We start from the raw sequence: 26,346 nt of genomic DNA on the forward strand, positions 1-26,346 counted from the left end.
CTTAAAGGATTGCCCAGAAAGAATTACAGCTGTAATCACTGCCAAATGTGGTTTCTAGCATGTATTGACTAAGAGGTGTGAATACTTAATGTAAATTAGTTATTTCTGTATTTAATTTTCAATATTTTTGCAAACATTTATAGAAACATGTTTTATTTTGTTATTATGGAGTACCGTGTGTAGATGGGTGAATTAAAACAAATATTTAGTCAATTTTGAATTCAGGCTGTAACTGTGGATTAAGTCAAAGTGGTATGAATACTTTCTGAAGGTACTGTATCTTAAGTCAATCAGACGAGAATCCACAGGGCACTGGGCTGTGCATACAATCATTCCAAGATGAAGAATAATTGATTTCCACACCACAAACAGTAGGGTCAGATAGGATGTGTACCTAATTGCTTGCCTTTTTCAATCTTCTGTTACTTTCTCATCACACAAACTTCGGAGTGTGAACTTAAATTACACCTGTGACAAATGGGGATTTGTAATGGTAAGTCTCAACCTCCATATAGTCATCTGTCAAGCCGAATTAGACTAACAATTAATTTAACGTTTAGAGGCAGACATGCATGTATCCCATGACACCCTATCCTCATCTGCTACTGTGTAACACATTCAAGATATTTCACCACACACAAGATCTGACCCTGGATCCTCCAGATGGGCCCTCTTAGATGGTATTCAGTATCAATGTAACCTCTAAATTACATTATGCTGTAAAAAGATCGTATCACAATCTTACACTATCAGAATAAACAGCAAGGACATGACGTTTCAGTACCTGCAAATGAAAATATCTAGTCTTTCCCTTAATTGAAAGCGTAGATGGAACTGAGTGGCAGAGAAATTGAAAGAGAAATTGTACACAAAACATTCTAACTATTATAAAAAGGATAGGACAAAGGGGAATACTTTACTTGTATTTAATTGTAGGGTAAGCTCCTGTGTCTCAGTTTATTGTCTCTTTTTCTTTCCTACCGACTGTTGCGACAGTACTCACTATGCCCTGACAGCTTGACAAATGTCTGGAAAACATGCTGATTTAATTAACTGTTTTTTATCTAATTATTGTTGACTGTCAAGAACTGCTTCATGGGTTCTAGATCATTTGTCAAACCCTGAATCGTTTGTTTCCACATGGATAACAAATAGTTCATTGATACCGATGCCTTACATGCTTTATGAAAATTAATTTCAATCAGTGAAAACAATGCTCTGGGATGCTGGCCTTCTAGGCAGAGTTCCTCTGTCCAGTGTCTGTGTAATTTTGCCCATCTTAATCTTTTATTTCTATTGGCCAGTCTGAGATATGGCTTTTTCTTTGCAACTCTGCTTTGAAGGCCAGCATCCCGGAGTCACCTCTTCACTGTTGACATTGAGACTGGTGTTTTGTGGGTACTATTTAATGAAGCTGCCAGTTGAGGACTTGTGAGGCGTCTGTTTGTCAAACTACACACTCTAATGTACTTGTCCTCTTGCTCAGTTGTGCACCGGGGCCTCCCACTCCTCTTTCTTTTCTGGTTAGAGCCAGTTTGCGCTGTTCTGTGAAGGGAATAGTCCACAGTCCTGTACGAGATCTTCAGTTTCTTGGCAATTTCTCGCATGGAATAGCCATCATTTCTCAGAACAAGAATAGACTGACGAGTTTCAGAAGAAAGTTCTTTGTTTCTGGCCATTTTGAGCCAAAATTGGTACCGGAGTGCCAAGTCTAGGACAAAAAGGCTTCTCAACAGTTTTTACCCCCAAGACATTAGATTCCTGAACAGGTAACCAAAGGGCTACCCGGACTATTTGCATTGTGTGCCTCCCCCCAACCCCTCTTTTTACGCTGATGCTACTCTCTGTTTATCATATATGCATAGTCACTTTAACTATACATTCAGGTACATACTGCCTCAATTGGGCCGACCAACCATGTGCTCCAGCACATTGGCTAACCGGGCTATCTGCATTGTGTCTCACCCCCCCACCCCTCTTTTACGCTACTGCTACTCTCTATTCATCATATATACACAGTCACTTTAACCATATCTACATGTACATACTGCTTCAATCAGCCTGACTAACCGGTGTCTGTAGGTAGCCTCGCTACTGTATATAGCCTGTCTTTTTACTGTTGTTTTATTTCTTTACCTCCCTATTGTTCACCTAATACATTTTTTGTACTATTGGTTAGAGCCTGTAAGTAAGCATTTCACTGTAAGGTTGTATTCAGCGCGCCTGTTGTATTCAGCGCACGTGACAAATAAACTTTGATTTGATTTGATTTGAAATCGAACCCTCAAATGCTGATGCTCCAGATATTCAAATAGTCTAAAGAAGGCCAGTTTTATTGCTTCTTTAATGAGCACTACAGTTTTCAACTGTGCTAACATAATTGCAAAATAGTTTTCTACTGATAAATTTGCCTTTTAAAATGATAAACTTGGATTAGCTAACACAACGTGCCATTGGAACACAGGAGTGATGGTAGCTGATAATGGACTTCTTTATGCCTATGTAGATATTCCATAAAAAATCTGCCATTTCCAGGTCCAATAGTCATTTCAACATTAACAACGTCTACACTGTATTTCTGATAAATGTAATGCCATCATAATGGGCAAAAAATATGCTTTTCTTTTAAAAACAAGGACATTTCTAAGTGACCCCAAACTTTTGAATGGTATTGTAAACGTCCATAAATGTTTTCAACTGGTAACAGGGGACCTTTAGATGAGTCTTGTGAGGCCTGTGGGCATCTCACCTTTCCACAGAGGGGTCATATTAGTGTGTAGCCCAAACTGTTCCGACACTACAGACAGATGTTGTCAGATTGGTTGTACCGACTTCAGACGAGTCCCAAGACACTTGTTGAGGTCTTAGAGTAAAATGGAGAATACTATCGTGAGAGTCTCATCTCTCCATAGAAGGGTCTTAATAGTTTGTAGGCCAAACCGTTTGGATGCTACAGGCAATTTTCGTGATTGCTCAAGGTCTGTCAAACATTGCTCTGTTACCTTTCACTGCAGATGTGGAAGTGCGATATTGGCAGATTTTATTTTTAAATTTTTTATATATATTTATTTTTTCAGATGCGGGTGGATTGAGAGATATCCAATGTAAAATAACTGATATCTCTAGCTTAAATAGACAGATTTTATGGAGATTGTTGTATTATGCTAATTTGATTTCCACGGAGGCGCCGACATCGACTAGTGGGTTTTAACAGCACCATTCAAATAGTAGAACATTCAGTGACCACAAATACTCTGTGGACAAATCTAAGTGTAGTGTATCCTAATGTCGACACTGTGCAGGTCAAATAATTATAGGTGATGAAGGAGTACTCCTAAATACATGTCTAATAAACAGATAGAGTAAGGAATTTCATCAAGCAACAACATTTTAGCTTAAGTTTCCTTTCAACTCCCTTTAACCCAAAATGAAACCTTTAACAATAAACCAACACCACAACTGGCCAACAAAGAGTGGCAATGCAGCAGATCAGATGTTTGAAGATCCAGTTAAGTTGACTGCCTTTTGGTAAAACAGACAAAAATCTTCATGGTGTCCAGATTAGGACAGAGTCACATTCATGGAAGTTGTCACTCTGTCCTAATATGGACACGAAACATTCATCTGCATAAACACATTCAAGTTACCAAAATCACGCTTCGTAGACAGTGAGGCTGTAATCGTTTGGTTGTGGTAAGTGTAGGCAGTTGAACATATTTTCCCTTCTCTCCCTTTCAGTAAAAGGCTTTAGGACCTCACCCAGTTTCAACCGGCTTGCATGGGATATTCTGTGGGGTAGCGTGTTGCGTGCTCCTGATGTAGGTAAACCGTACCCGAGGTAATATATGCAAATTCTACCCAGAACCCCCTTTGAGCTCTCTCTCTAGAGGGGGCCTCTTTCTTATGACCTTGATGAGGTCTCCCATGCCCGCGCTCACCACTCTCCCTCACAACCCCTGGCACAGCACAAGTGGTTATATATAGTACGCTGAAAATGACTTTGACAGCAAAGGAAAACAACGATTTACTGCCTTGGTTTAATGGTATCTCAGAAACAAGGTTATGCTCATTTGCTCTTAGAAAGGAGAGGTAATTACAGACTTTGGGGGGGAAACAACATGGCCAGTTTCAGAGGATGGCTAAGTAATACTGTAGAACACCACTGGTAATTACAATAGCCAATTTTCCTTTCTTGTCAAGATTACTTTTTGTTTCCTGTGTGCTTTTCCCATCGATGGGCCCAGTCCCAACTCAATTTCCCTCAAGTGTTCATGCGCACAAATGTGTTAATTAAAACTGGTCTTAGAAGTTGGAGCTTTTGTGTTTTATATCTGAGATCCACATATAGTAAATCTACCATATAAATCATCAGGGAGTATTGTGAGTACGTGGAGCCAAGTCTAGCAACACTCAATATAATGGCAAGTTTAAAAAAAAAATAAACAATTGTGATTTTGGTGATAAATGGTTTTGTTGGGAATTGTGTATACAGTTAAATGAAAAAAGAGGAAGTCCCCTAAGATATGTCTCATCATCTCTGCTTAACATGCAAGGAGTTCTGCTCTGGGTGTTAATTAAACAATTATGCAAATGAGCTGAACACATGACAGGGCATTTTTAAATACTAGGCTAGTTTATAGTGGGGGGACACCCTTTGTGCTTTCTCATCACAGTGTAGTACTGTAGCCTATACTCACACATAAATCACAACATGGCAGTATGAGTATGTCAACGTTTCTATGAATACATATATACTATAATATACGTAACTTCACATAGACGCATATCATATATTTACATATGATATTTGTACCATCATTTATTTATTAAAAAGTACAAAATGCAGTTTCTGTCTTCCTCCCCTAATAAGCTAATTTCACATATTTCTAACCTGTTGGTTTCTTCTCTGTTCATGTGCTGGTGTTGATCTAACAAGATCATTGGCAGAATATACATTTGACATATAATTGGATTATGATTATGGTTTAACAATACTTCAGAGGGCACTGTCCTTTTCATATGTCCACAACATGACTAGATTATGTAGTTAACATATATCCTGTGTTTAAAACTACATGAAAAATAACATTTTTAATTGAATATGCCAAGGATATTTAATTTCCCAACATGCATGATTTGGGAATTATATTATTGTCGTCTCTTCCTGTAAGATGAATGGCACTAGGAAGCTACATGTTTCGCCCATGATATTTGTAATGAATACTCAGGGAGAAAAAGGTATGGCTTCACGTGCCGGGCGCAGCAGGTGTTTATTAAGCTTTCGCAGAAGACAGGAATCATGGTCACAGGCAGTCAAAAACAAACAATACCTCACAACCATACAAACAGAAAGAACTGAACTAAAAAGGGAGCTGATGAGACCAGGTGAGAAACAAATACAGGTGAAAGACAGGGCTAAGTTCCATAACACAAAGAAACAGGGCTACGTTCAAGAACACAAAGAAAAATAACACAAGGTTGACTAAAAAAAGAAAAGCAGAACCTTACAATATTAAACAGCTTGTCCTGTTCCTCTCTAGGGTAGTACAAAAGCAATATTCAATTTTTTTACAGGCCATATGCAGTCCATATGCAGAAAACATATCTCTGCTAGACTATACCCCGAAGCAGCAGTATGCATTCTGGCTGCTGGTATGAATTCCCTCTTGTCACGTCTCCCTCCTGCCTGCCTTCCCATCCCCTCCTCATTGACAGTCCAGTCACATTGGAAACAATCCTCAGGCAATAATTGCAATAAACAAAAAAACTGTTTATCTGGTAGGAACAGCAATCCCTGTGAATACGCTCGAGCATGGGGAGTGGAGGAAAAATGTTACAAGAATAAAACCTTGATATTCATGGAATGAATGAAATCAATTTGAACCACATACATATCTCATTTTTCCCTAGTCCTGTTTAAGTTGCTTGATGCTATGGTAGAAATAATGGTTTCCACAGTTTGGAGTGTGCTGCCTCCTACTAACTCTCTGTGTTTGATAATTGTAGATTAGTTGGTGCTGGAGTTATCAAGACCTGGGTAAGCTTCCGCTTGATTGCATAGAATGGGAGGGGGAAGAAGCCTTGTGCAGCAATTGCCACTTTGGTTGTCGAACCATTGTCTTTTAAGTGTAGTAGGTAAGGCCTTTGGAGCTTTTACCACTAGTGTGTACGGTTGTATTCCCAAATTAACTGCATACCATGAATGTTGACACGATCCAACACCAACATGTTTGGAGCCAGGGTTTTTATGGGGTGAACTCCGGAGATGCTACGCCTCTACAAATAGCACTAGTAGGTATCGTCAAATGAGAGTGCTAGCCAGAAGAGCCCTTTACGTGAGAGAGGGAATTACATTCTTGTGACATTTATTTCCCTCTCCAGTAGTGCACAGGGCCCATTTGGTGGTGCCGTGGGGCTTGTTTGGGAGACTATCGGTTCCCGCGTTGGGTCCATTAGAAAGACGTTCACTGCGCCTGTAGAGAAAAAGAGCCGGCTTGCCACCGCCACCGTTGTGAATTCCTCGGCGGTTAAGGGACAAGCTTCTGCGGATAGCTTAAAAGTGCACTTCATCACAACCTGGGGAATCGATGGAAATCAGTTAGTGGGGCACGATTGCTTGGCTTTCCTTCTCCTTTTTATTCCCTATAGTACGTGAATGGATAGAGGTGGAAGAGGATGCACATGAAATTACATGACACCATAAGGACATTAGCTCAGGTGTTAGGGTTTGTAAGGCCATGAGGAACGGGTTTGGTATTAGTCATGTTGCATTTGCCGGCCATGTTTCTCTGTGTTATCCAGAGGTGGCTGTAGACAAAGACAGGGAAGCTTAAATATGCATGAAATGGATTAAAAAAAATCTTGCCTAAATTCTTTGCATGCCTGTTGGGAGTATGAAGGCACAAGATATGAATTGCTCTGCACAATGAATACAAAAACACACAAGTCCCTTATTATTATAAGACTCCTTCCAAAGGGGCTGACACACTCAATGAGACCATACTACATTGCACAACACTTTCTAAAAAAACACCCACTTTGCATATTTACACTATGCTGCCCACATTTAACCCTCTAATAGTTGTCTGTGAAATGCATTCACCACACCAAGCAACGGAACAACAAGACACACAGCTGTGTGGTAGAATCAGTTCCATTTTGGTCACATTTGACCACATTTTCTGTCTCTCCTTCGAGGCGATCTCCTGCTCGGTGCCATCATTAGAGAACTGTCCTCTCAGCCCATGGAGGGGGTAGGCTGGGGCTGGGCTTCTGGGGCTGGGCAGACTGTGCTCCATGCCGGGGTTAGACCACTGCTGTGGGAGCATCTGACTGAGAGACACTGATGAATGTCAGGAGGCTGGAGACCCACTGGCAATCTGGCAGCCAGAGACACTGATGGGAGAGCACCATCGATCTGTGTCATGTCTACAGGGTTGGAGGAGCCCGAGACCTGGCCACTGACCAAGGAACACTGGGTCGAAGGTCTCCACTCCATTAGTTTTGGTGTCTTTATATTCTCTGATTATGCAAAAAAAAAAAAAAAGACTTATGTACATTTAAAATGAATGTAACCATCTTTTGGTGGACACTAAATTCACTCTAAAACTTTCCCTGTACATTTACAGCATTGTTCTGGCACCAGAGTTGCCAGTTTAATACTGTAATTTTGCTTTACAGCAGATATGCTGTAATATACTAAGTAATGACCATCTGGTTAGAACCCAGAAGCAGGACTGAGAAAGGATCGAAGTACTAGGACATAAGGACAATGGGAAGAGGAAAAAAAAGAGGATAAAACCAACAGAAAAAAAGTATTTTGAAGATTTCTGGAGGATTTTTGCCTTCAGACCAGCCTCAATTCGTCGGGGCATGGACTCTACAAGGTGTCGAAAGCATTCCACAGGGATGCTGGCACATGTTGACTCCAATGCTTCCCACAGTTGTGTCAAGTTAGCTGGATGTCCTTTGGGTGGTGGACCATTCTTGATACACATGGGAAACTGATGCCGGCACTAAGACCACACTCAACCAGCTGAATAAGGCCATAAGCAAACAAGGAAATGCTCATCCAGAAGTGGTGCTCCTAGTGGCCGGGGACTTTAATGCAGGCAAACTTAAATCTGTTTTACCTCATTTCTACAGTACTAGCATGTCACATGTGCAACCAGAGGGAAAAAACGATGTCCTCCTGATTCCTGCTTACAAGCAAAAGCCAAAGCAGCAAGCACCAGTGATTCGCTCAATACAGAAATGGCCAGATGATGCGGATGCTATGCTACAGGACTGTTTTGCTAGCACAGACTTGAATATGTTCTGGGATTCATCCAATGGCATTGAGGAGTACACCACCTCAGTCACCGGCTTCATCAATAATAGCATCGACGACGTCGTCCCCACAGTGACTGTATGTACATATCCCAACCAGAAGCCATGGATTACAGGCAACATCTGCATTGAGCTAAAGGCTAGAGCTGCCGCTTTGAAGGAACGGGACACTAATCCGGACACTTATAAGAAATCCCGCTATGTCCTCAGACGAACCATCAAACAGGCAAAGCGTCAATACAGGATTATGATTGAATCCTACTACACCGGTTCTGACGCTCTTCGGATGTGGCAGGGCTTGAAAACTATTACAGACTACAAAGGGAAACACAGCCACGACCATGAGGTGAGCCTACCAGACGAGCTAAATGCCTTTTATGCTCGCATCGAGGCAAGCAAAACTAAAGCATGCATGAGAGCACCAGCTGTTCCGGCCGACTTTGTGATTAGCACTCTCCATAGCCGATGTGAGCAAGACCTTTAAACACGTCAACATTCACAAAGCCACAGTGCCAAACGGATTACCAGGACGTGTACTCAAAACATGTGTGGATCAACTGGAAAGTGTCTTCACTGACATTTTCAACCTCTCGCTGACCGAGTCTGTAATACCTACATGTTTCAAGCAGACCACCATAGTCCCTGTGCCCAAGGAAGTGAAGGTAATCTGCCTAAATGATTATCGCCCCATAGCACTCACGCCAGTAGCCATGAAGTTCTTTGAAAGGCTGGTCGTGGCTCAAACCAACACTATCATCCCAGAATTCCAATTCCAATTCGCATACCGCCCCAACAGATCCACAGATGACGCAATCTCAATCACACTCCACATTGCCCTTTCCCACCGGGACAAAAGGAACACCTATAAGAGAATGCTGTTCATTGACTACAGCACAGCGGGCAACACCATAGTACCCACAAAGCTCATCACTAAGCTAAGGACCCTGGGACTAAACACCTCCCTCTGTAACTGGATCCTGGACTTCCTGACGAGTCGCCGCCAGGTGGTAAGGGTAGGCAACAACACATCTGCCACTCTGATTCTCAACACTGGGGCACCTCAGGTGTGCGTGCTTGGTCCCCTCCTGTACTCCCTGTTCATCCACTACTGCATGGCCAAACACGACTTCAACACCATCATTAAGTTTGCTGACGACACCTGATCACCGGCAATGATGAGATAGCCTACATGGAGGAGGTCAGAGACTTGGCAGTGTGGTTCCAAGACACCAACTTCTCCCTCATTGTGAACAAGACAAAGCAGCTGATCGTGGACTACAGGAAAAGGCAGGCTGAACAGACTCCCGTTAACATCGATGGGGCTGTAGTGGAGTGGGTCGAGAGCTTCAAGTTCCTTGGTGACCACATCACCACCGAACTATCATGGTCCAAACACACCAAGAGGGCACGTCAACACCTTTTCTCCCTCAGGAGATTGAAAAGGTTTGGCATGGGTCCCCAGGTCCATAAAAAAAATTCTACAGCTGCATCATCGAGAGCATCCTGACCGGTTGCATCACAGCCTGGTATGGCAACTGCTCGGCATCTGACCACTACAGAGGGTAGTGCATACGACCCAGTACATCACCGGGGCCAAGTTTCCTGCCATCCAGGACCTATATACTCGGTGGTGTCAGTGGAAAGAATTGTCAAAGACTCAGCTCATGTGACAAATACAATTTGATTAGATTTGAAACTGCGTGAAAAATTCTTGAAACAAACTTTTGCACCTGGCATATACCCCGTTCAAAGGCACTTAAATATGTAGTCTTGCCCATTCATCCTCTAAATGCCACACATACACAATCCATGTTTAAATTGTCTCAAGGCTTAAAATGCCTTCTTTAACCAGTCTCTTCACCTTCATCTACACTGATTGAAGTGGATTTAACAGTTGACATCAATAAGGGATCATAGCTTTTACCTGAATTCACCAGGTCAAGCTGTCATCGAAAGAGCTTAGTCAGTGTTTGAATACTCAGTGTATTTTCATTATAAAAAGTGCATTGTTTAAAAAAGTGCATTTTAAAAGTTGCATGCAAGCAAAGATAGTACACTTGAACAAACAGGGTGTAAAGGTATTTGCTAGGAAAGAAATTGCTCTGGGACACAGCAAAAATCTAAATAAGAGGAACTCTGCCATTCATTCTGCAAGATCATGACCACCAGCCCCCACCCAGAGAGACCAGTACCACCCTGCACCACCAGGCCCCATCCAGAGAGGCTAGCTCTACCTTACACCACCAGGCCTCATCCAAGAAAGGCCAGCTCTACCTTACACCACCAGGCCCCATCCAGAGAGGCCAGCTCTACCTTACACCACCAGGCCCCATCCAGAGAGACCAGCTCTACCTTACACCACCGGGCCCCATCCAGAGAGGCCAGCTCTACCCTGCATCACCAGGCCCCATCCAGAGAGGCCAGCTCTACCTTGCACCACCAGGCCCCATCCAGAGAGGCCAGCTCTACCTTGCACCACCAGGCCCCATCCAGCGAGGCCAGCTCTACCCTGCACCACCAGGCCCCATCCAGAGAGGCCAGCTCTACCCTGCACCACCAGGCCCCATCCAGAGAGGCCAGCTCTACCCTGCACCACCAGGCCCCATCCAGAGAGGCCAGCTCTACCTTACACCACCAGGCCCCATCCAGAGAGGCCAGCTCTACCTTACACCACCAGGCCTCATCCAAGAAAGGCCAGCTCTACCCTACACCATCGTTCCCCTTCCAGAGAGGCCAACTCCACCCTGCACCATTGGGTCCCATCCAGAGTGGCCAACACCACCCTGAACCATTGGGTCCCATCCAGAGTGGCCAACACCACCCTGAACCATCGGGCACCTTCCAGAGTGGACAGCATCCCACCACCCCACTACTCCCCAAGCTGACAGGACAACACCCCAATCAGAAAAGACCAACAGTCCAGCAAGACAGCTATGCAGAAGTGGCATGAAGAATAGAGCACCCTGCTGCTGCCGAGCAAAACCAGGTCAGATAAGGTCAGATAATGTCAACATCTGCTGAACGCTATCTGCATTTTTTTTTTAATTCCTTATTTGTTACATGTTATAAGCCCAGGACTGAAATTCCTACACATATTCTAAACAGATGTTGAACTGAAAACTATTTCCATTGATCGTTAATTCCCTATTGACCTCTAGTCCTCTGCGTTGTCTATTATCTTAAAATATTCTTATACTGCCCCCTAGACCATTTAAAAAATAAATACATTTCAAATGTATTTTTAGAAAACAATAGAAAACATGAAAAAATAGACAGTATAAAAAAACATTAGCAGTAAGCATAAAATCATTCACACTAAACATCTTGCATTTCTATAAAAAACAAAGGGCATATTTTACTTGCTATTGCAATATTAAATAGATTTCAAACAAACAGTATTAATAGGTGTAATGATGATGTCCCTGACGATTCCTACCACATCCTGTATTTGGAGGAAACTCACGAAAAACATTATTGTCTACAAGACATTAACCAAGTCCTTCAAAAGTGTCCAGCGCTTCCACACTGGTATCAGTCCCACAGGAAACTATTAGAAATTAGTGTCTGACAGTCTGCCGGTAGTGAGGAATTCTTCTTCCTTTCCACTGGTTGATAAGGACTTCTCTAATGAACACTTCACCGGTGACCATATATCATTTCAGGTACAGGCCTTGGGTCAAGGGATATTGCTATAGCTTCAGATGGTAGATTCTCATAACCTGTAACGAAGGAAAGAAAAAAGTGAATGTAACATGTCCTGTTTTCGAGAGACAATCATATTTCACTTTGATTTCCCGAAGTAAGCATGTCCCGATTTTCAGGAAAAAGTTGGACATTTCCCCTAGATATTCCTAATATGATTACTGCGGTGTACAACATAGAATCATATCAGGTTCTGATCATCTTACTATGCTTCTTCACCCGAGATTGGCTCCTGATTGCTAATCAATCATTTCCTTATTCTCCAGGCTCCACTTTGTTATCAAAATGGACAACCTTGCAATGAGTGACATGTATCCATCGTGATTTTAATAAAGACCTTCGCATTTTGGCCCTAATGTCTCTGTTACATATTTTTTTACCATCAACCATGATTTCTTGAATCAGAATTTTAGCTGTTGTTGTGCAGTTCCTTTCTTTGTAGGGTATGCTTCAACCCATTGTGAGAAACGATCAACAACAACCAGCACATCTTCCTGTCCTTTACATTTGGGCAGCGTGATGTAGTCAAGCTGTAGATGTCTGAAGGATCCTGGTGGGGCTGGTGCTCGTCGTGTCTGTACTTTCACTAGGCCCTTGGTGTTGTTTTCCATTCAAATGTTGCAACTCGCCACAACAGCCTCAGCCACTTTTCGCACACCATGATTCCACCATTTGTCCACAAAATTATAAACTATCTTGTCCACACCAATGTGTCCCAAAGAGTGGATCTGTGTCACCAAGTAGGGTAAGAGGGCATTTGGCGCTACACATCTCAGGTTGTATTTCCACACACCTTCTTGATTGAGTTCGCATCCTGCAGCCATCCATTCCCACACTTCATCTTTTGGTGCACTGCTTTGCATGTCTCCAATGTGTTGCAATGTATCCAATGTGTATGTCCTAATCAGTTTAGGTGACAGAGGTGTTCTCTTGGCAGCCGCCTTGGCAGCAATGTCAGCCAGGTCATTACCTATAAAGATTATTCCGTGTGCTTCCATTTAAAAAATTGCAACTTGACCAGGTAACTGGAGAGCATTCAGTAGAGCCATCACCTCTGGTCCATTCTTCACAGGAGCTCCCAGTGTTGTCATGAATCCTCTGTTTTTCCATATTTTTCCAAAATCATTGGTAACACCAAAAGCATACCTTGAGTCTGTGTAGCTATTAGCTGTTTTTCCTACAGCCTGTTTGCATGCTTCTGTTAAAGCCACCAATTACGCCACCTGTGCTGATGTTCCTGCAGGTAAAGTGCCTGTCACTATCACATTGTCAATTTTAGTAGCTGCCCAGCTTGCCTTCCTCACACCCGGCTCCACAATGCTTGAACCATCTGTGTATAAGATAAACTCAGTGTTTTCCAACTGATAACTCTTAATAAGCCCATCAGAGAGCTGATCCAAAACCAACACACAACAGTCGTGTTCAAATAATGTGGTATCTGGAGGAAGCATCAGAGTAGCTGGGTTACATGGTGTGTCACGTTGTATGATGATATTAGGAGCATCCAACACAGTTGACCATTTGTTCCAACGAGCAGCTGTGACCTGTGCAGCTCGATTCACTGTCAAAAAAGTATGAACAGCATGTGGACACTTGATGGTAAGATGTTGGTCGAGAACAAGCAATGCCACCATCGACACAGCGACATAAGTAGCCTGCATAGCTATCAGACAGGGACCACATCCAATAGCCACATCATCCAGTTTCTTCGAATAGTAGCCTACAGGTTTCTGACAATCACCATGGTTTTGTGTCAGCACTGAGGTAATGTAGCCATCTTTTCAGCCACAAAGAGGGTGAACGGAATGCCCAAAGCCGGCACTGATGACAGAGCTAGTTTAAGCTTGCCAAAAGCCTCTTTCTGTTCTTCCGTGAAGGCTACATTCTTTTGAATGAGGGTCTCCCCTTGAGGGGGTCGTTGAGGGGTTGTGCAATTTCGGCGAATGAGTCCACCCAGCATCTGTTGTAGTTGCACAAGCCCATGAAGGAGCAAAGTTATTTAATAGTAGCGGGCTCCTTGGCAGCTTGTATGGAAGCCTTACGACTTTGTGTCATCTCTCTTTCCCTGTAAAACCAGTTGACCAAGGTAGATAACCTGTGATTGCATGAGTTGGGCCTTCTTAGGGCTAGCTTTATGGTCTTTGGCATGCAAGTGGTCTATCTTCTGATGCCAACAATATATCATCGACATATTGTATGACAACAGATTCCATCTGAGAGAGAGATCTTGGAGATGTCTCCGCAGTGCCTGATGGTAAATCGAAGTACTATTACGATGGCTCATAGGAGTTCTAGTCCAAATGATAATGTTGACCATCCACAGAGAAAGCAAGACATGGACAGATCTCTGGATGTAAGGGTACCGACCAGAACCATATCAATGACGGAGAACACAGAGTGAGCAGGTGACAATGAGGAGAAAATGGTGTCAGTCACCAGTGAAGTGAGCTTGGAGATGGCTTCATTTGCATTCCTGTAGTCCACTGTCAATCGCCAGTCACCACTTGATTTTTTCCATTGGCAATACTGGGCTATTAGAGGCAAAATGTGTCTTTAATCGATCTTAATAGATCTTTAATCACTACTATAGTAGCGTCCATAGATTCCTTGCTAATGGGATATTGTTTTGTGCAAGGTGGGGCAACACCTGTCAAGCACACTGGTTCCATATCCAAAGTTCCACACTCACATTTCTTCGTAGCCCAAATAGGATGGTTCTGAACTGTAGATCCCTGCAGTTGTCTAATTTGCCCCGCCATCTTCCCTTCAGAGATGTTCAATGTAGAGTCAAGTTGCATAATAACATCAAGACCTAATATAGTTTGTTCAAAGGGGCCTATCCACACCCCTGTACTAATCTTCATTGGACCAATAGAAATTGATAATGGTTTGGTCTGTTTCATATCTGTCCCCCCCACTCCTGTTGCCTGTGTACTGAGGTCATATATGTTTTGTATAAGATATAGGCAATTATTTTTATATAACTAGGCAATTCAGTTAAGAACAAATTCTTATTTTCAATGACAGCCTAGGAACAGTGGGTTAACTGCCTGTTCAGGGGCAGAATGACAGATTTGTACCTTGTCAACTCAGGGATTTGAACTTGCAACCTTTCAGTTACTAGTCCAACGCTCTAACCACTAGGCTACCCTGCCGCCCCAACAATATAGCAAGGACACATTTTCGTTTCCGATGGTCTCGTTGCCAGTGACCAGAAATCCCGCAATAATGACATACACCAACCAGGTTTCTCTTCTGCTGAACAAATAATGTTGTTGACTTCACTCGGAACCTGCACAACTCTGATAACAGCCGGTTTATTATGTTGATTGATGTCTCTGTCCAGTATCGACAGCCTGTCGAAGATGTCGCTGTAGTTTTGTCTCTCCCAGTCAGTAGCTGTGGAAACAAAAGTTTTTTCGCAAATAACCATGTTTGGATTGCATCAACTGATGGGTGAATGCCCCTTTTGAGTGTATCTTCATCTTCCATGTCGGGTAACCCACTGTTTCTAGCCACCTGTGCTCTGAACCTTTCTTCCAGTTCAACAAACGGTTCTTTCGGTTTTTGGACACATTTGGTTATCTCTCCCCAGTTGCTGGTTGCATTGGTCAGACCCTTAAGGAAAACATGTACGGCTCTCCATCCATCAGCCACATCTTGCTCTTCACCATCCACAGCCCTATAATAATTTTCTTCGAGTACGCCATGTTCACGGTTGTTCAAAACAAAGGCAACAACCGTAACCCATCATAAGGATGTAGATTGTAAAGTTTCTTATAATGCTTCAAATTAGTTTTTGTGTGGAACACACATTTTTTCTGTAGGGCCTGGTTACCCATAAAACGTGTGTTCACTTCAAAAGCTTGTTCAATGCTCTCAAGGCTTACATTACTCACACGCGTTGCTACTCAAATAGCAACTCACTTATATGCAACAAGAAGTTTTCATACCCGTAATAATCAATTATGGCATATTTAACTGATAGAGCTTTAACAAAAGGACTCAAATGTTCAATAGAGCAATGGACTAACCTTTAACAAAAGGACTCAAACCGTTAATAGAGGACTCAAACCCCTATACATCACAGATACTTATCACTCATTGCATGCTCTAATTTTAACCTGATTTGATTATATTAAATTATATCGGTCTAGACTCACCCTGCAATATGTTAGCAGTCAATCGGGAGAGTGGTGGGTTGCGCTCAGCCCTCTCTCTCTTTTCCCTGGATCAACACACAGTTGATCCCTTTTTCCTTGTTAATGTTCAAAACCAATTGATCCGTGTCACGGCACCAAGTGTTAGCAGTTGATGTTACTCTTCAATAACACAGACCCCAGAGCAAATCAGGGGGTGAAAAATAGGTTTGTTTAAAGAGAACAAATCATGCTGGGAAGTAGATGGTCAATGTACATTCTCCCCTGTCCTCAGTGATTTTCTCCCCAGAACAAAGTGACAGGACCTAATTTATAACCCCCAACCCTAGCCTGTGGTTGACCAATTAGAATTCCTTGCTGTAACATTGGGCCAATGGACAAATAACAAGTATGCCGTTTCAGGCTCAATGTATAGATGATTTGGACCAATCAGAACTTGACACATGGCTATGTAAATCGTATGTAAATCAATTCATTTTTACAAAGTAATTAAGTACACTTGTATTTAGAATTCCAGTCTCCGACATGTCTTCATTGCCTATTATTTTGACTCAACTATAGTTTTTTTTCCCCATATTGCTATTTATGTTATGGAATCACATTGCACATTTAATGGGCTAATTGCATAGTCTTATTACGAGTCGCATGTGAGGTGTACATATAATATACCGTATGCTATTAGATAAAATATTACCACACTACAGCTGCAGTGACCATAACATTGTGACAATAACAAGGACAACCAAACGATTAAAGGCAGGGCCTAAAGCTATTTATAAGAGATTATACTAAATGTTTCCTCAAGACTATTTTGTTGAAGATATAATATATGTATGTTGTTCTGTGTGAGGGAAATCCAGATGCTGCACTTAGAGTATTTGTCAAACGAATCTTGCCAATTGTTGACAACCATGCACCTGTTATTTAGAAACTAACAGCGAGAACTGTTAGAGCCCCCTGGGTGGATCATGAATTTAAAAAATGTTATGGTTCAAAGAAATGAAAAGGGGCAAACAAGTCAGTTGACATACTGTCAACTGAGACATTTTGTGACTAAACTTTTAAAAAAGCTGAAATTATATTACCAAAAGAAGATAAATGACATAAAATACATTGGGAAAAGTCCTTGGAAAACCTTAAATTATATTTTGGGCAGGAAACCCAATTCATCTGCTTCGTTCATTGCAGTTGATGGGAAATTTATAACAAAACCTTTTGATATAGCCAAACATTTCAATGACTATTTTACTGGTAAAGTGGACAAACTGAGATGTGGAATGACAACATTGAACAGTGAACCATCATATGTGTGTATTTAAGATAATAATGAAAGAGAAGTATTGCCCGTTTGAATCTGGTCAAGTTTGTGTGGAAGAGGTGGAAAGACGGTTGTTATCCCTCAATAATGACAAGCCACCAGGTATATACAACCTAGATGGGAAACTATTGACAATGGTAGCAGACCGCATTGCCACTCCAATTTCCATGGCTTTAACCAAAGCCTAAAGGATTGTGTGTGTAGACAGGCGTGGAAGGAAGCTAAAGTAATTCCACTAACCAAATATAGTAAAGCACCCTTCACGTGCTCTGACAATCGTTCAATCTGTTTGCTGCCTGTTCTTAGTAAACTGATGAGGAGAATTGTCTTTGAACAAATACAATGCAACTTTTTAAAGAACAAGTTAACTACACTTTCAGCATGCATATAAGGAAGGGCACTCAACTTGTAGTTGTGGATCAGAATAGCTTCATCCACATGTTCTAACTGTGATATGACAATGAAAGATTGTACATTAAATTGATTCACTTCATAATATACAATCAGAAACATGATAGTTTCTTAGAAAATACAGCGTTCTACTCTGATTGGCTTTGTTATGCATATTATTCATTTTGTAACTCAAAAGTGCCTTGCCTTTAGCTCACATTGTTTATGCTATTCTTTGCATTTCATGCTATTCATTTTACTTGGAAATGTATGGCAATTAGCCTAATATTAAGCTGCTGCAGATTTGTGCAATATTTGTTAACGTTTCATATTTAAGATTTGAATAGACAGGATTATTACATAGAGCCAAATTATACTTTCCATATATGAGTGGGTTGTTTGAATAGAAAAATAGTGGACTTGATGAATAACATAAACTGTCTTGTTAAACTGACTGGCATAATGCAAATATACATATGTTGAACATACAGTGGTTCCTCAATTAAAAGTTTTGAGATTATGCCTCTGGATTTAGAGGTAATTTGTGCTTTAGTACGTTACCCTGCGTGACTGCTTCATTGCTTCAGACCACCACAAGGGGGAGGTAGAGCACTGATTAGGCTCTTGGTTCCCAAGGCACTAATCTGTCTCTAAGTGACAATGAATGGGCGACATAAACCAAATAGAAACTGATAATTGTGCACGACTTCAAAATTGAATTTCAATGAACTGAATGATGAAGATGTAGAAGGTTATTCTAAGAGAAACGAAAATGTTCAATCATATTCCAGTTAGTGCTTTGTGTACAGTATATTATTGGTTATACTGACCTGGATGCCATGTACAGCATCATAGTCTCTAAAAGGAAAAACATAACCACCGTCTCTTGCGCATGTTATTTTCCTTTCATAATGCATCCTTATGCATCCATAATGCATCCTTATTTACAATTATTATTGTTATTAGATATATTTTCACAGACCGGATTTGCACTAACATAAAATGCCCCTTAGATATGAATTTAGAATCCTCCAATACTCTAATTTTAATTATTGGCGGAGAGCCATGTAGATCGCAAAATAGTTGGGAATCGGCACATGGTTTATGAATTGAGACGCAATTTTCCTTTCCTCTGTCACGCCCTGACCATAGAGAGCCTTTTTATTCTCTATTTTGGTTAGGTCGGGGTGTGACTAGGGTGGGTGATATAGTGCATTTATTTCTATGTTGGCCTGGTATGGTTCCCAATGGCAGCTGTTTATCGGGGATCATATTTTGGCAGCCATTTCCCCACTGTGTTTTGTCGGATCTTGTTTGTGTGTAGTTGCCTGTGAGCACTTCATGACTTCACGTTTCGTTTGATGTTTTTGTGAATTTCCTCTGAATAAACATGTTGAACTCTATTTTGGCAGCCATTTCCCCACTGTGTTTTGTGGGATCTTGTTTATGTGTAGTTGCCTGTGAGCACTCCATGACTTCACATTTCGTTAGCTGTTTATTGTTTTTGTGAGCTTCATATGATTAAATATGTGGAACTCTACGTACGCTGTGCCTTGGTCCATTAATTCGTTAGACGATCGTGACATCCTCCTGTAAGCCCTAACAGTCAAATCCATTCTCTCCATCGCACAGGCACACTTTAAACATTTGGATAATAAATTATTTAAAGGCTGACATTTAGAATCCTCAAATCCTCTACATTTAATTATTGGGCAGAGAGTCATGTCATTGGTGGAGAGTCAAGCAGAGAGCGACCTGTTTAAATTATACTTTGTGCAAGGCAATTGATCAGCATTAAAAGCTTTGTGGATGGGACCTCCCAAGTGACGCAGCGGTCTAAGACACTGCATCACAGTGCAAATTGTGTTGTTACAGATGCTGGTTTGATGTTGGCTGAGACCCATGAAGCCGGCATGTCCTTGTCTAAAAAATAGGCACGGTGGACTTTTGGTTTATCTCCCTTTAAAAACAGAAAAAAATTATTCCAAATAACAAATTGGCTTTATTTACAAATTAGTAAGAATGTCTCAGCCCATGTTCAAGAATAGCCTTCCCCCCTTTATTTGGACTTTTAATGGCTCCCTTTCAGATATTTGAAGACGAAATCATCTCTAAAATATCGTTATTTTTTATACAAGCCATAGAAAGTTGGTAGCAATTTTAGTTTAATCCACCAGAAAAGACAGAAAAAACAATACAATAAATATTGTGGTTAAACTCAAATATACAAATGTATAAAATAAAAAATTAATTGGAACCTTTAAGAAGTTGAAGGGGAAAAAGTATTATTATCATTATTAAACCTGCATTACAGGCTGAGGCTTAATAGCCGTAATAGAAGTAATAGAAGTAGGATTTTTTTATTATGCCTACTTACAATTGCAACAGGTCAAAAATATGGCATCCTACATAAACAATCATTTAAATAAAAAATGACTGTGTCGGGTAGCCAGCTCTTGTATCGACAGAACAAACAGAACATACTGTCAGCTTGAGACGTAATTATCCCTGGATAAGCTCTCACAATAATATTAGTATTTACTAAACACAGTCATATAGGTCACTAAGTTACTTATTCAATGAGAAAAGTTGCACAATCTTGTTGATGTCGGGTTTGATGGATGGATGTGTGTCAGGTTGTGCACTACTGGTATAGAAGTCAGGTGCAGGAGAGCAGAGAGTTGATCAGGCGCACACTTTATTTGGCAGAAGCAACAACAGACGGACGCAACTGCATCAAAACCTCCAGCCAAATGGTAAAAGTGAAAAGTGCGACAACAGTCACAATAATGCAAATGTTTAACAATAAACATACTTCGGGTTAAACACGGTACCCGGGGAAAAACCAACCTGGCGCGTCACACAAAACATGTAACAAAACAATTCCCCACACAAAGACATGGGGGGAACAGATGGAATATATATGTAGTGTCATTGGGGAATATAAACAAGGTGTGCGGGGAAACAAGACAAAACAAATGGAACAATGAAAAGTGGAGCAGCGATGGCTAGAAGACCGGTGACGTCGACCGCCGAACGCCGCCCGAACAAGGAGAGGAGCCGACTTTGGCGGAAGTCGTGGCAATGTGATTTTTATGTACAGGCAGTACTCGATTGACTTATGTGAAAGCCGGTTCCTGTCGTGAGTCTATATTGCGTTAAGAGAGGAAAATTAGGACTCGCAGGTGTAAGTCGATCCAAACATTGTTAGCCCATAAAATGCCAGTTTCTTTATTGTGCTGTATTCCTCTGAGCATGCCACCTACAACGCACCCAGGGACTCGGCACTCCTGAGCGCATTTGGCTCAATGACTGGAATTCAATCAGCGAGGGTATCGTTTTCTTAGCAAGGGAGGAAAATTCTCCACCTGGGCAGACTGTGAGAGGATCATGTAAAAACACAATGATAACGCCACTGAACGTTCTATGCTTAGATTCATAATTACGTCTGAGATTGAACTATTTTCAAACAGCAATATTTTCATTGCAGATAAGAGACACTGGCTTGGCATTGGGAAAAGATGGAGAGATTAACTCATATCTCTCTGTACATTCTCCTCTGAAACGTCGATTTTCATTAGCCACCTTTCTTCTTGATACTTTTTGAGAGCGACATTTTATCTTGCTATCAAGCAAATTGTTCTGAACAAATGTTGACATTAAAAAAAGTAGTGTAGCCTACAGTAGTGTAGCCTACATAGACCTGTTTTTTTCTCACCAATCAACACACAGAGAAATAGACACAAATAATAATTGAATAGAGACATAGTGATTTTACGAGTGCAATCAGATCAAAATAATTATCTTATTGTCACTGAATGTATTGTTTACTAATCATATGTGTTAAACGTGTAGTGTAGGCTAATTAATTGTGCTAATATTATGTACTTATTTTGTCCTGGCACGCCCAGTATTGCCTCAGAAAAAATTGGGCCCGAGCCCAAACCCAGTTGACGAACCCTGACATATAAAATGTCTTACAGAGCCTTTCCATAAGTCCACTCAAGTTTCTTCAACTGTCTTCTGACTGTGATTAGAGCGATGTTGATGTTGTGCCGTGATGCCATCAGATTCCAGACTACATTTGCCACTCGCTCATCATCTTCAACCATCAGTGAGTCGATGGCTTGAATAGTCTCGCTGGAAATGGTATACAATGTAAAAATGTGCAGCATACAGTTAAGACCAGCAGTCGATTTATTTAAACATTATTTTTTGCATTATTAGGCCCACTTTACAGTATTGTGGCCTACTACTGTACCAGTTCATTTCCCTGGGCTTTCACGTTCGGCGTAACACAGGTAAATAGTACTTTCCGTGACCATAATCCCCAAGTCTAACAGTATTTTACTGACATGTTTCATTATTTTTGGCTCCTTTTCTCTTCTCTGTGCCGGAGTTCTTTTAATAAGAATACTTACTGGAACACCCACATTCACCCAGTTGTTATAATAGGATTTGAAGCAATAGCCTACCCAGGTGTGGTTAACTATTTCAGCACCGTTTCGAGCTGCTCTGAGACAAGCATGGGGACTGGTCTTGATAAATCAATGAGAATTGTATTTTCACTGAATCTCCGTTTGGGTATTGGTTAGCCTACAATTAGGGTGTGGAAACGGTCACATTGTACAGTGTCATGTTTTCCTAACGGAAATCCTGAGGGTTTAATTTTTCTTGGAATAAAAACGCCATAATTTGACTCAGATTAATTAAGCTATATTTCTTCAAATCAATCCCATATACTATGTTCTTTCAAAAAAAAGTTGTATATTGTCTAGTATAGCCAATATTGCAAAAAGTCAAATACTTCTCAAAGATGCCCTTTGGTGGTCAAACTAGCATTAATGGCAACACTGGCTGACACTTAAATAACGTGCCATAGAATTCTGTGGCAGCCAGCAATGTGTGCTGCGGTATGACACAACCCGTACAGGAAGAACCACTGTACTAGTGGGGGAGAAATGTCTTACATAATAAAAACTTGTAGGTTGGAGACTTTTCTCTTGGTGGAACATGGACCACAAAACATAAAGAAAACAATTGCGATACCAATATATTACATAACGTAACTGAGAAAAAAACACAGAAAATAATCATCTGTGTCCTAATCTTGAGGTCTTGGAACGCATTGAGAAATAAGCAGTTATTCCCTCATTGGATTATCATTTTATGTTGCTACTGTGTTAGTTCCCCACTGTTCACATAAAGTGGCAATTTAGGAAATTGTTCATGTGTTTTATTTTTATGATCATCACTTTCATGAGCCGGCTTATTTGCATTGCCGTTCATTTTCTTTTTGACTTAAATGTGTTTTCAACCCAACTGAGCTAAAATAAGCTTGTCTCGACTCAATCTGATTGTCATCAGATGGGCATACAAACATATAACATGTTTTTAATACCTCACCCCAATTTATTTATCTATATTTCTTTCCTTCATGCATTTATGGCAACGTTCCATGGCTCGCACCCCTGCCTTGATTTCAGGCAAAACACCATTCACTTTTGAAGTCATTGTACCACTCAAAGGTCATGCACAGTTGTATCACCCTTTACATATTTATTACTGTATCTCCACTTATGCACTAATCAGTAATCAGTTGATTATCGTTAATTATCAAAGGGTCACAATGGGATTGTGTTGTATAATAGTAGTCTTCGTACTACTAGTCTTGTTTCATAGTTAATACCTGAGCATCCACACCCGGTAGCTCTCCCTTAAACAGCACAGTGACAAACAAGATACTAATAGGACATCCAATACATGCTCTGAACCCCATTGCCCTTGGCAGTGAGAAGCCAGCTAAAAGTCGTAGCAAAGCACTTTTCTTTCTTTCTAAGAGTAATCACATACAAGGATTAGAGAACAAATTCCAGGAATAGCATTAGCAATTAGAAGTCCAGCGGCCATCAAGGTATGTAATTATAGGCAATGTGTTTGATTAAGGAAAGAGGTCCAATAAATTACATTAACATACTTTTTAAATCACAGAGGATAGTCTGCAAGAACCCTTAAAGAGGGGGGAGACAGAATGCACGTATCGATTTCACATCCCCAGATGGAAATTTATTTGGTGGTTACTGAGGAATAAGGGCCAGAGCAGTGCTCAATTTCTCCACACAAACAAGCCTAACTTTACATTGCAAATTACGGCTAAAAGGGGGGAACCTCTAGCAGACTCTAAAGGACACGATTTGGACAGACAAACAGTGTCGTTATATGTGTCGTAACATTCGTACATGTAGCATTTTTAGGGAAATCTCATCCTGAATCTGAAATTGAGAGTAAACACTTCCTAAAAAGAAATAAAACTTGAACCATTCACTTTCTCTTTATTAACATGGAGAATATGCTTGTCTCCTTCCTGTCTCTCCTTTAGTCTTCCTGTCGATAACCTACTCAAGCAATCCAGGTGTGCCTCTTTAATGAGCCATTAAGTTTGCTAAAGCATGAAACACTTACAAACTGCTAAGAAAGTCTGCACCAATTGATGGGACATGCCATAGGATTCCACCTCGGACTGATTTTGAAGGGTGATTAAGGAAAATTGCATTCAAGTCAATGCTCTCTTGTTGGTGTTCTGGACAGATCCCTAAGCTCCTTGATGTCAAGGAGGGAAGTGTGTGTGATGTGTGGTGCACGTGTGTGTGTGTGTGTGTGTGTCAGTCATAGAGAGAGGAATGCCTGGCAGAGCCTGAAACGCAACTGCTGGCTTTAATCAACTTTTCAGATGGGGGAACATTTTCTTGTCCGCAGACACACCTCCAAATCCGCTCAGAAGCTTCCTGGCAGAGTTAGGAAGAACCATCTCCATGGTCAGATGGCACCTTTCAACCCTGTCCGCTGATGGGCTGGCTCAAAGAAGGTGCTGAGGGTCCGGGGGAAGGGGGCTGGCAGCGCCGGTCTCCAAAACCCACAGAACTGGCAGCTGTCCACACCTTTCCCTTGAGCAAGCTTACTGTACAGGAGTGCTCCACTTGTATGCAAATTGCACTCCGGAGTCTGGAGACACAAAACAACGGTTTTCTTCATCTCGCCGCTCAACGATTTCTAAAACTTCACTGAAGTAGAATTTTGTCAAAGGCAACTTTTTGTGCTCTTGGCCAGCTTAAGATTTCATTAGCAAAACCACTCGGAGGGACCTAAAATCAGCAATATGGCTTTTACAGACTTGATAAAGGTAAATAAACGCTATGACAGTGATATTGCAATTATAAAGTAATGCATTGCTACAACTCTTATGTATCGCTTTGTGTCTCACAACAGATTGGGTCTTTCAATGGCTATAAATTAAACTGTATAAATGAAAACATACATTATATATTGTGTCGTGGAAATGTCATTTTCCCAATATTTTCTTTGGCGAGCAGGAGAACAATAACATGCCACGCTACAAATACACAGCTAAGGCACAAATACTTTGCTTTCTTTATGTGAAGAAGTACAAGGGAAACAAGCATTCACCTATCAACCACTTCACTAGATACTTAACAGTGTTCTGGAGGACTTGGCTTGGCGTGAAGTATTGCATTTGACAGGAAAATAAAGCCATTGTCATTGCCCTTGTCATTTTTTTGTGTGTGTGACAGCCAAGCATTTTTAGTCTTCACCCTCATCACCCCTCATTGTCCATCTTCTAGCCGTCTGGCAGCGGCCACTGACGCTACAGTACAGTAGCTGTTAACTGCTTGGAGTAGCAGTTTAAGTGGAGTGTCAGAGCCCAATGGTATCCATTCTTGAAGCGGAGGAAAGCACACCACATGACATCATTAAGTGGATGAGACCCTCAAGGTGATGTAGGCAGTCTTGGTGAAACTCCTCTCGACAATCAATCCTGCTTATGGCACCACTTACCTCTCAATGGCCCCCTAATCTATTTTTAATATTTGACAGATAAGTGCACTCACAGTGTCTTTAAAGCAGGGCCATTTTCTTTGAGTTGTTTGCCCAAAATATAGCCCAGGGGTACTGAAACATCTCACTTTTTTTATTTGTTCCCCCCCAAGACTAGAAAACAACATCAGTTTGGGTTTGAATTTATTTGTATTTTTACAGGGACAGCGCACATTGATCAACATTTTAGTAAAAGTGCCAGTATTAGCCAGCCGGCTAATTTTCAACCACAGTCCCTGGGTTGTGTGGATAGTCTGAAGTACAATATTGACAAGAAGTCAATGACAAAAAGATGACATTTCAATGTCACCACAGCAAAGTCAGGATGGAAGTCAAGCTTTTAATAGCTTAATGAGGTTAGCTACCAGTGAAATAATTTAATTTGAGAGGTTTTTTAAATGCATTACCTTGAAGCTAGCTTTCAAATGAATGAATTGGAGGGACTGTAGAACTCATCTTTGTATGAGCATGTGCACACTAGTCTACTGTTTCTCAATGGACCCAGAAGCAAAATGGGAATGTCTTCTCACTGAAACGTCATTACAGATCAGTTAA

This window comes from Oncorhynchus clarkii, chromosome 2, assembly GCF_045791955.1.
Source record: "Oncorhynchus clarkii lewisi isolate Uvic-CL-2024 chromosome 2, UVic_Ocla_1.0, whole genome shotgun sequence".
In the NCBI taxonomy this organism is placed as follows: Eukaryota; Metazoa; Chordata; class Actinopteri; order Salmoniformes; family Salmonidae; genus Oncorhynchus; species Oncorhynchus clarkii.